The following is a 12,209-nucleotide window of genomic DNA, read 5'->3' on the forward strand; positions in this document are numbered from 1 at the left end:
ATCTTTAAGAGTCTTATTTTCAAAAGAATTCAGATCACAGGAATATATTGTCTGGCCACAATATTACAGTTTTTAAAAGATTATTCTGGTACAGACCCACTTGATAACAAACAAAAATTATTAAGTTAGCATTTCACAGTTTCTAATTGTTTTTGATTTTGTTGAACTTTAATCAGTAATTCAGAAACCCTCTCAAGTAGAGTGCCCACATAGTACACTCAAAAAATCATCATCATTATTAACCACATAGAGTGCAGAATTGCCAAATGTCTGTATGAAGCGTGTTGAACAAAAACCTAATTCTGTTTTTTAGGAGGTAGTCGTTTAACATCAGTTACAAACAAAGTGTCAGCAATATATAGTATGGCCATGCTGACCACCAGCTGTACTAACTAACATTGGTTGTTTATGTTAAGAACAAGGATTCATGCAAATACTTTTTCTTCCCTTGGTTGAGAAATCAGCAGGTATGGTTAAAAAAGAAAAGAGAATAATAGGGGAAGAGAGCCAGCGTAAAAATCAAGGAACATTGATCCAGGCTCTGCCACTTAAATGCTGTGTCACTTGTGGCAAATCACATAATTTCTCTGGACCTCAGTTTCTTGTTCTGCAAAATCAGCAGGGTAGAACTGATAACGCTGAAGGTTGTACATGGTCTTGACGTTCTGATCTTCTTGCAGATGAAAAGTGGATCTGATTCTCAATTATATACACCGTGACATACAAAGAGTAAATATCCCAAAACGAATTTCAGCTTACTTTGGGAAATATCGTAGGCCTTCTAGCTGGATTCTCTTTCTGATTGTTAAGCCCAAAGTGAAAGTCCAAGACAGCAGTACCATAACAAACACACTAGCGCTGACAGACTAAGAGAATGAATCCTTTTGTTGCTAATAATTTGGAGAGGCCTATAGAAATGCCACTGTAGATAGCCAAGAACTGTGGTAGATAGCTGTGTTCAGGGTCTCCATTTAACCCACAGTGTTCCTCAGTGTCTCTGTGCATGCTAAGTTGCTTCAGTTGTGACTGACTTTGTGCGACCTTGTGGGCTGTAGCCCACCGGGCCTTAGTGGCATTTTCCAGGCAAGAATACTGGAGTGGGTTGCCATTTCCTTCTCCAGGGGATCTTCCCAACGCAGGGATCGAACCCGCATCTCTTAATGTCCCCTGCATTTGAAGGTGGGTTCTTTACCACTAGCACCACCTGGGAAGTCCTCAGTGTCTACCTGTTTCAGATTGAGTGTAACTAGGCAAGTACACCTGCTGGCCAGGAGCATTAACACTCATGACTGTGGAGTCACTTCATTCAGATCTAGGAGGAAAACAGAGACTCTTATCTCAGGACACTGGTAGGTTATCCTAAAGAAACACTTTAGTTTTGTTTTTTCATTTTCTGCATCTGCATTCAGTTCTCATATGTTCTACTCCATCTTGCCAGTATATCTGTAACTTAAGGAAACCACATTGGCATAAAGGCTGTGTTTTGTGAAGACTGCACTCATTTTGCTTGGAAATTAGAAAAGAATTAAGAGCTCTGGGCTTCCCTAATAACTCGGTTGGTAAAGAATCCGCCTGCAATGCAGGAGACCCCAGTTCTATTCCTGGGTTGGGAAAATCACCTGGAGAAGGGAAAGGCTACCCACTCCAGTATTCTGGCCTGGAGAATTCCATGGACTGTATAGTCCATGGGGTTGCAAAGAGTAGGATATGACTGAGTGACTTTCACTTTAAGAGCTCTGTTTCAAATAGAGTGGGCTGGATGGGGTGCTGAACTGAGAATTTGGAGACAGCTGGAGGGAGGCCGCCAAACTTGTAGGGGATGGGGACCTAGGAGATAAGAAGTGTACCCAGGGAAGGAAAACGCCAAAAACAGATTTCATTACCTGGCATTTCTGCTTCATGTTGAGCTTGATCATGATCGCTGTCCTACAGAGTCTGTCTTATCTTCGTCTAGGGCTACTGATGGGTTAAAAGAGTTAGAAATATAATCCAGGCACAAGGAGTGGGTCTCATGCGGATGCTTAAACTGATCATGTGCAGCAAACTGCAGCAGTAAGTGTGTATATTTTTGGCACAGCATGGGCAGACTCAGTGGAGTTTAGTGGAAATTATGGGGACTTTCAAATTTTCCAGGTTTTTAATAGGATATGGAAAAAAAAAACACACACACACAAGAAGAAATTTTTCAAGTTTACAAATAAATTGGCTATTTCTCAGATTCTGAAACTGATGAACATAAATATTCTGAAATTCTAAAATGTTTGTTGTATTAGAAAGTATAACTGGAAGAATAGTTATCTCAAAATGGTTTTATTGTTCTAAAGATCATTTAAGGAAGTATGTCTAGAAATAGAAATATTTCTAAAAGATTATTTTTTTCTAATTACAAATAGTTCAATACTTGATTCAAAAATAGTGTCAAATATGTTGTATACCTTAAAATATACAATTTTTAAAATCAGTTATGCTTCAGTATAGGTTGAAAAAAATGATTCAACACTTATCGAGGTTTACTATAAGAATTCCCTTTAATGATATTTTGGCAATGCTACAGTTTTGTCATAAGAAAGTAAAAATGGCTTTAGTTGCCTGAAAATTTTTGTCAAGAAAATTCTCACCTGATTATCCAAATAGTGGATGGATTTCTTTAATAGTTTGAATGAATATTATGATATCATATTGTTAATCATTCCTGCCATTTGTTGCCTATCTACTATAGGCTGGGCAATTTACATCTAATTTGTCATTATTCTCAAAATGACCACCAAAAGTGGATACCACCAATAGGATACAAGCTCAGACACATCAAGTAACTTTTAAAGATACTGCACACAGTTTAATAAATGGCAAAGCTTATAATTCTCAAAATCCTCTCTTCTCTTTCAACTACTTTATAAGGCATTTCTTGTTGAGGTAGCACAAATATAGAAGAAAAAAGGAGTTAAATCTGTCTTTTTCATATAGTCTAGTAAAATCAAATAGTGTAGATTCTCTCCTTTATATTACTATATAACATTTCATACATACCAAAAGACAAGAATTTGCATTAATAACTTACAAAGCATAATAATATGGTTGGATGTGAGCTCTTTATCCAACTAAAGAAATAGTACTTTGCTGACACTATTGACGTTCTCTCAGTACTTATCTCATTCCTATCTTTTGCCCCAAGAGTAATCATTATTAATCTATTGTATTTTTTAAATAGCATTAACTGTATGTTGTAGATCGTTATAAAAATGGAATCTTACTGTTATTCCTCAAATTTCTCTCCTCCAACTTAAAATGTTTTGAGGATTTATGCATATGGATTATGTCAGTCAGTCAGTTCAGTTCAGTTGCTCAGTCGTGTCCAACTCTTTGTGACCCCATGAATTGCAGCACGCCAGGCCTCCCTGTCCATCACCAACTCCCGGAGTTCACTCAAACTTATGTCCATAGAGTCGGTGATGCCATCCAGCCATCTCATCCTCTGTTATCCCCTTCTCTCCTGCCCCCAATACCTTCCAGCATCAGAGTCTTTTCCAATGAGTCATCTCTTCGCATGAGGTGGCCAAAGTATTGGAGTTTCAGCTTTAGCATCAGTCCTTCCAGTGAACACCCAGGACTGATCTCCTTGCAGTCCAAGGGACTCTCAAGAGTCTTCTCCAGCACCACAGTTCAAAAGCATCAATTCTTCGGTGCTCAGCTTTCTTCACAGTCCAACTCTCACATCCATACATGACCACTGGAAAAACCATTGCCTTGACTAGGTGGAACTTTGTTAGCAAAGTAATGTCTCTGCTTTTTAATATGCTGTCTAGGTTGGTCATAACTTTCCTTCCAAGGAGTAAGCATTGTTTAATTTCACAGCTGCAGTCACCATTTGCAGTGATTTTGGAGCCCCCAAAAATAAAGTCAGCCACTGTTTCCATGATTTATTTGTTTTCCCTCCACATCATAATTTGTTTATTGATTATTGGACAGTTTACTTATTTCTAGGTTTGTGCTCTTTTGATCAGTGCTACTTTGAACACTTGAACTATGATATAACTAGCAGTAAAATGGTAAGCTCCTAGGACAGAAACATAATCCATCTCAGTAAGTAATGCAAAGTAGAATTCCAAAGTCATTTTGCACAATGACATCAGCACAAATGGCAATTTAAACGTCTGAAATTTTTTCTCTCCATAAAATCAGTGGCCAAACTGGCAAAATTTATCAGGATGAATTTTTTTAAAACCTGGGAAATTAACCAAAAGCTTGTAACAACTCAGAAAGCATGTATTCAAAACAAAACTGGCTAAACCTTCAGGAGAACAGTGAGCTTTTATTGTATTTGAATTCATCCTATTCTCATCTAACCCTTTTGAGTTTCCCAGTAGCTTCGGCAGTCTCCAGACAAGGCAAAATGGGACTGGACCTTCTTCAAAGGCTCATTCCCAGAGCATTTTCACTATTTGACCTGCATAGTGCTTCAGCAGAAGTCTCTACTTGCAAAGTTGTCTTAATTTTGACTGGACTTAGAGTGATGAGCCGTTTTCTCAAAAGACCCTGATGCTGGGAAAGATTGAGGTCGGGAGGAGAAGGGGACAACAGAGGATGAGATGGTTCGATGGCATCACCGACCAACTCAACGGACATGAGTTTGGGTAAACTCCGGGGGTTGGTGATGGACAGGGAGGCCTGGCATGCTGTGGTTTATGGGGTCACAAAGAGTCGGACACAACTGAGCGACTGAACTGAACTGAACAGAAGAATTTGTTGAAAAAAAATGAAAGGTGATTGATTAACTTCATGGCTGCCAGAAGTAGTGGACAACAGTGGAGAAAAGAATAAACTAACCTAGTGCTTCCAGGAAAAACTGGGGAATGAGATGCACATGTGGGCCATGAGAAGGCCCTTTGGATTCCTGAGAATCTAGAAGGTCACACGCATGGTAGGGTTGTGGGCATCCTCAGGGCTGTGTTGACACTCAGGAAATGCCTGAAAGGCCCTAAGCTCTCATCTCAAGCTTCCTGTGAGGCTGTGCTCAGACAGGAAGTGAAGGCCAACGTGGAGCTGTCAGTTTTGAAAGTGCATCCAGCAGGGCCCCTTTTAGACGCTGAGGACTGTCGGTTTAGGGAGTTACGGAAATCTCTGTGCAGTCGTTTAACTGACCAGCTGCTAAATTAACCGGGCAGAGGGTTCAGTGCCACACGCAACGTAGAATACAGTCTTCATAGAATTAGTTCAGAAAAATCAGTAAGTGAACAAAACCCAAGGATGACTAAGGAGCAGTGAAAATCTGATTTCCAGAATGGCCTTGTTATATTGCTTAAAATGCCCAGTTTGCAACATAAAATTATGAGACATGCAAGGAAACATATAAATTCACATGAAAAAATAATGAGCACCAGTAAAAGAAACTACATAAGTAATATAAATGATAGTCTAATTGTATTTTTGCAACTTTATTCTCAGATTTAAAAGACAATTGCATAAAAAATAACCATAAATCAATGTATAAAGATATAGTTTGTGTAACAGCAGCAGCATGAAGGAGTGCTTTGGGAATGGAGCTATATAACAGCAAAACAAAGCTTTTGGTTACTATTGAAATGTGGTTCATGTCTGACCTAGAGTGTTAAAACTTAAGATGCTAGTTATAATCCACTGGGCAACAGGCAAGCAAATAACCCAAAATACATTAAAAGGAATGACAGGAAAATTAAAGTGGTACACTAGAGAATATCTGTTTAACCTAAAAGAAGACAGTGTAATAGAGGAGTTGAGAAACAAAATAAGGTGACATACAGAGAATGAGCACCTAAGTCATTGTGCTAATGTAAAAGCCCGCCAGCAACACGTAAGAATTTCCAGGGCTATCCCATTTGTCTGTATTTGGCATTTTCAGATTTTTAAATGTTTGCAGATCTTACATGAGAAGATGCTGAATATTACAAATCTTCAGGAAAATGCAAATTAAAACCACAATGAGATGTCACCTCAGACCTGTCAGAATGTAAACAAATAATGTTGGTGAGGATATGGAGAAGTGGGAACCCTTGTATACTATTGTGTACAGTTTACAGTGTACAATGCAAATTAGTACATTCACATGGAAAACAGCATGAAGGTTTCTCAAAAAAATTGAAAATAGAGCTACCATATGATCCAGAATTCGGAGAAGGCAATGGCACCCCACTCCAGTACTCTTGCCTGGAAAATCCCATGGACGGAGGAACCTGGTGGGCTGCAGTCTGTGGGATCGCTAAGAGTCGGACACGACTGAATGACTTCACTTTCACTTTTCACTTTCCTGCATCGGAGAAGGAAATGGCAACCCACTCCAGTGTTCTTGCGTGGAGAATCCCAGGGACCGGGGAGCCTCGTGGGCTGCCATCTATGGGGTCACACAGAGTTGGACACAACTGAAGCAACTTAGCAGCAGCAGCAGCAGCAGGATCCAGAAATTCTATTCCTGGGTGTATTTCCAAAATCAAAACACTAAATTGAAAAGATACATGGACCCCTATATTCATAGCAACATTGTTGACAATAACCAAGATACAGAGATAACCTAAGTGTCCATCAACAGAAGAATGGATAAAGGTGTGGTATATATACACAATGGAATATTACTCAGCTATAAAAAGGAATGAAAATTTTCTGTTTGCAACAACATGGATGGGCCTGGAGGGTATCATGCTGAGCAAAATAAGTCAGAGAAGATAAATACTGTATATTTTCATTTATAAGTGAAACCTAAAAAAATAAACAAGTAAATATAACAAAACAGAAACAGACTTACAGATACAGAAAATAAACAAGTAGATACCAGTGGGACAGAAATGAGATAGGGGAAGGAGGTTAAGAGGTATAAAATCTTAGGTATAAAATAAGTATAAAGTATGGCATAGGGCTTATAACCATTATTTTATGATAGCATTAATTAGAATATCTATAAAATATTGAACCACTGTGTTGCACACCTGAAATTGATAAAATATTGTGAATCAAATATACTTCAAAAAATAAAATATTTTAAATATATATTTTATATAATTATAAATTCAGAATACATTTATTAATAGAATTCAGATAAATAATAAGTATTTTAAAATAAATATGTGCCAAATTTGTGGCTATAAAATGTCACCTTATAATGAAGCTGTTATTAGATATGGCCAATATAAAATTGTTATATCCTTCTTAAACCTTTTATTAACATTTAATGCTTATCTCAAGTAAAGCCTATTGTCCTCAGTTATATTTTGTATTATATTGATATAGCATTATTAGCTTTTCTTTCTTTCCTAGTAGTTTCTAGTCCATTATTTACCATCCCTTTACTTGCAGTTTCTCTTTGCTGTGTACTAACTCTATCTCGTGTAAATAGCTTAAGGCTGGACTTTGCTTTCTGATCTGATTATATATTTTAACTGAGGAGTTGAATTTATTATTGTTCATTATGAGCAATAGTATACATAAATGTATTTCTATCATTGTTTTTTCTTTGTTTTACTATTGTGTTCACCCTGTCTTTCACTCATCCCTTGCTTTGTTTTTAATTGAAATGTTACCTCATTCTATGTTACCTCTCATTTAAAGAAATACGCAAGTTATTTCTATTATTTTATTCAATATCAGTTTAAAATTTAACCATTTAATAAATCTTAAACATAATTGCTTTCTTTATCCTGCTCTAACAACACAAGAACTTTAGAATGTTTTAAAGGCAACTATCCTATCCTGATTTTGTGCTATTATGGTATAGTACTTTGGTTTTATCTCCTTTGTAAAAATAGTAACACCAGTGAGACATTATTAAACTTTGAAATATCATCAGTGTTTCTTTATATTTTCCCACATATTTACCATTTTCCTTATTCACCATTTATCTTTGTATCTGAAACTTCCATTTCTTGTTTTATTTCTTCCAGCACATTTTTCGAAGTTTCTTTAGTGATGGTTTTTCAATTTTTTTTTAATCTATGATGTCTTTTTGCCCACATTCTTGAAAAATAGTTCTGTTAAGTACACTAAGTTAGCTGTTTCTCTCAGCACACTGAAGACCCTCCATCCTTTTCCGGCTTCCTGTTTTGTGTAAAATAGCAGTTACCAATCCAACCATCATTTATTATAGATAACATGTCTTTGTTCTCTAGTTGTTTCTAATTTATTATTTTTGAATTTTATATTCGTATTGTGCTTTCCATGTGTCTAGTAGTGGATTTTATTGATTCAAAATTGTTTAAAATATATATCAATTAAACTTTATAATATAAGCCTGTGATGATACTTTGTGATGTCACCTGCATCAGACTGTAAGTAACCTTGCTGATTTCAATGATTACCTTTCCATTTATAAAACAAATATATAGAGAGCATATTTTCAGGTAAAAGTGGATACTATGGGGAAGGAATAAAGGATAAAAGAATTAGAGTGAGACTGAGGGAGAAGGCTGGCTCTGTTAGTTTTCATTGTCTGGAAGGCTTTACAGATTAATAAGGAGATATTTGAGCTGAATGAAGTAATCAAATAATCAAATAGAGAAGTGGGGAAATAGCATAGACAAGGAAAAAGCAAATATAGAATCTCTTGTACAGTGGAGTAAATAAGTCTTGGTGTGTCTAAGGAACTGCAAGGAGGCCTGTGTGTCTGGAATTATCTGTAGAGTGGCTAGCAAGAGATGATGTTAGAGCCAGATAATGGAATGCACACACACAAACACACACATAATTATTAGCATACATGTGTATGTGCATAGAAAGTGAAGTTGCTCAGTCGTGTCCGACTCTTTGCAACCTCATGGACTGTAGCTTACCGGGCTCCTCCGCCCATGGGATTTTCCAGGTACTGGAGTGGGTTGCCATTTCTTTCTCCAATATATGTGCATAGAGGTACCATTTTAAATTAAGATTATATGTCTGATAGCTTAGAGAATATGAATGTGCTGTGCTAAGTCACTTCAGTCATGTCCGACTCTTTGTGACCCCACAGACTGTAGCCCAACCAGTCTCCTCTGTCCATGGAATTCTCCACTCAAGAATACTGGAGTGGGTTGCCATTTCCTTCAGAGCAATTACATTTTAAAACTACTGCTTACAGATAAAGGTGAATTGCCATTTCAAATACATTTTGCCATCAATTTGGCCCTTCTTAAAAATTTTTAGGCTGTTTTCCAGTCTAAAATGTTGGCAAAACTAATACAATTATGTAAAGTTTAAAAATAAAATAAAATTAAAAAAATAAATAAATAAAATGTTACATCAAATAAAGATGACATGGAATATTTGTGTTGACTCCTATTTTGACCAAGGTCCCAAGCTGAGGACAGTGGATGTTAATTATGTATGATAGACACCTTTTAAACGGATTCAGTGAAAGATAGTCAAATATGCCTGCAATTATCTTACTTAATCCAGTTTATATACTGGAAACCAGACAAGAGAGATGTGATTGACGGAACATTCTTTAAAAGGAATTTCAGTGTTTTGGCTACTTTGCTCTGTTTCTTTCTTTACTTTCCCTATGATAAGCCAAATGTGTAAGAGATGGAGAAGGGGTCAAGGAAATTGCTTATGTCTGAAAGTGTGAGAAACAGCTTTTTAGTCCTTAGCTTAATGCACGTTGAGTTACAGAAATTTATAGGATCATTCTAGTCTGCTACCAGGCTAGGACATGAAAGAGTTCACTAGGGGGCCTGACATATGTATAGAAGGCGGCCCAGGCTTGTCACCTCGAGGGGACAGAGTGGAGAGCTGGCTGAAACTGCCATGTGGGCAGGTTGAGACAGCAGGTTAGCAGCTGAAGTGAAACTGACACTGTGGGTAGGACAAGAATTTTTTTCCTCTTATGGGCCAGTGGACACTTTGGATGGAAGCCAGATGTGGTTCATCCTGGAAGTATCTCTCCAAAGAGATCTACCTTTCAAGACAAAAGCCACTCAGGAGACTATGACTGGAGATGTTTGAAAAAGCTGATGAGGGCTTATAAAGTCAGCTGGTGAGTGCATTGCCCATAACAGTGATACCTTTGCAAACTGAAGGTCACTGACAGTGTCTCTGAAGAACTTGTATGTGTTCCCATTGGAAGAGGGACAACGTTTGGATCCGCCATCACAGAGGGCATTTGAATAATCCAAAGAGATCTCCAGATTGCATTGCTAATCCAGAACCTTCATCTTTTTTTATTCTTCCCACCCAAAGCTGGAAGATCCCTAAGTGTAGCATGAAGGTAGTAGAGCAAGAAAGAAAGAAAACAAACAAACAAACAAAAACCCTGTAAATAATATGGAAGCTTCTCAGGTGGCTCAGTGGTAAAGAATCTGCCTGCCAATCCAGGAGATACAGATTTGATCCCTGGGTTGGGAAGATCCCCTGGAGAAGGAAATGACAACCCACTCCAGTATTCTTGCTGGGAAATCCTATGGATAGAGGACACTGGTGGGCTACAGTCCATGGGGGCGCAGAGAGTCAGTGCACATAGCTTTTCACCCATTATTGGTCCCTGATTCACAAGGTCAGTGGGGAGACACTCTAATTTAGATGTGACATTAAAGAGTTTAACTGTATCAAACTGGACTTTTTAATATCTAAAGATGAGACTGTTCATATAGCTGAAAGTGATCTGAAAAGCTGTGGAATATATCAGATAAACACTAAAGAAAGGTTAGTGCTGGGAGAGAAATAATGCTGTTTCCTTTTTATCCATTCCTAATTCAACCCTAATATATGGGTGTATTAATTTTTTTATTGCTAATGTAACAAATTACCACAAATTTATTTGATAGAGACAAAGTTAATTTATTATTTTCAGTTCTAGAAGTCAGAAGAACTATACAGTCTTATTGCAGCCCTGCTGAGACCTTGATTTTAGCCCAGTGAGGCCTGTACAGTTCTCCAGCTTAATTAGGTTTTGGCAGAATTCATTTGAATATGATTGTGGAGACCATCTGGTCCCTATTTTCTGACTAGCTATCAGCTGGGGGGCTGCTAGCAGCTTTTGGAGGCCTCTCTCTGTTCCTTGCACATCACAGAAGAGAAACCCTCCACCTCAAAGCTAGCAAGAGGGTCTAGATACCTTCTCAGGCTGGCATTTTTGTGAAATTTTTCCATCATTGCAACTCTCTCAGACCTTTTAAGAATGCGTGTAATTTGGGGGACTTCCCTGGTAGTCCAGTGGTTAAGACTCCGCAATCCCACTGCAGTGGGTGTGAGTTCTATCTAATCAGGTAACTAAGTTTCTACATGCAGGGCACTGTGGCCAGAAAAAGAAAATGCATATAATTTGAACGGGACCACCTATATAATGCTGAATACCTTTTTCATCTCAAGGTCTGTCATAGTAATCATATCTGCTATCATATCTTTTGTCACTGAAGGTAATATTCATAGATTCTAGGAATTAGTAAATTGACATTTTGGGGAGACTTACACTAAGCTATGGTTTTTCTGGTAGTCATGTATGGAATGAGAGTTGGACTATAAAGAAAGCTGAACACTGAAGAATTGATGCTTTTGAACTGTGGTGTTGAAGAAGACTCTTGAGAGTCTCTTGGACTGCAGGGAGATCCAGCCAGTCAATCCTAGGGGATATTAGTCCTGAATATTCATTGGAAGGACTGATGCTGAAAATGAAGCTCCAATACTTTGGCCACCTGATGGGAAGAACTGACTCACTGGAAAAGACCCTGATACTAGGAAAGATTGAAGACAGGAGAAGAAGGGGATGACAGAGGATGAGATGGTTGGAATGGCTTCACCGACTCGATGGACATGAGTTTGAGCAAGCTTTGGGAGCTGGTGATGGACAGGGAAGCCTGGCGTGCTGCAGTCCATGGGGTTGCAAAGAGTCAGACATGACTGAGTGACTGAACTGAACTGAACACCTTCCATAACTAATTAGTCAAAATTCAAAGTAGATTCTTTCTTAATATTCTTACTGTGTATGGCTATAAGCTATTTAGTAATCACTTGAGATTTTTCAAAACTAGATAGTATAATTTATTTTTTAATCAAGGTATAGTGTATGTTGAATGTTCAGATTTTTAAGGATGAAGTCATTTGACAAATATCTGTAACCTGACTACCACCACAAGTTACTAGGTGTATAAATTATCTCCCATGCCCTTTGGTAGTCACTTTCCAGTCACTTTTCACCAGTAATTTTCCTGATACTCACCTCATTTTTCCTATATGGAACTTTATAAATTTATATGATGGTATATGATATAAAGAAAATT

General features: G+C 37.7%; 1 protein-coding gene across 4 annotated transcripts in view; it reads left to right on the top strand.

Moving 5' to 3' along the window:
• Nucleotides 1-12,209, top strand: part of HDAC9 (histone deacetylase 9) — a 1,051,976-nt gene that overhangs the window by 824,062 nt on the left and 215,705 nt on the right. The gene's annotated exons all lie outside the window — the stretch shown is intronic.

Source organism: Bubalus bubalis, chromosome 8, assembly GCF_019923935.1.
Source record: "Bubalus bubalis isolate 160015118507 breed Murrah chromosome 8, NDDB_SH_1, whole genome shotgun sequence".
NCBI classification, from domain to species: Eukaryota; Metazoa; Chordata; class Mammalia; order Artiodactyla; family Bovidae; genus Bubalus; species Bubalus bubalis.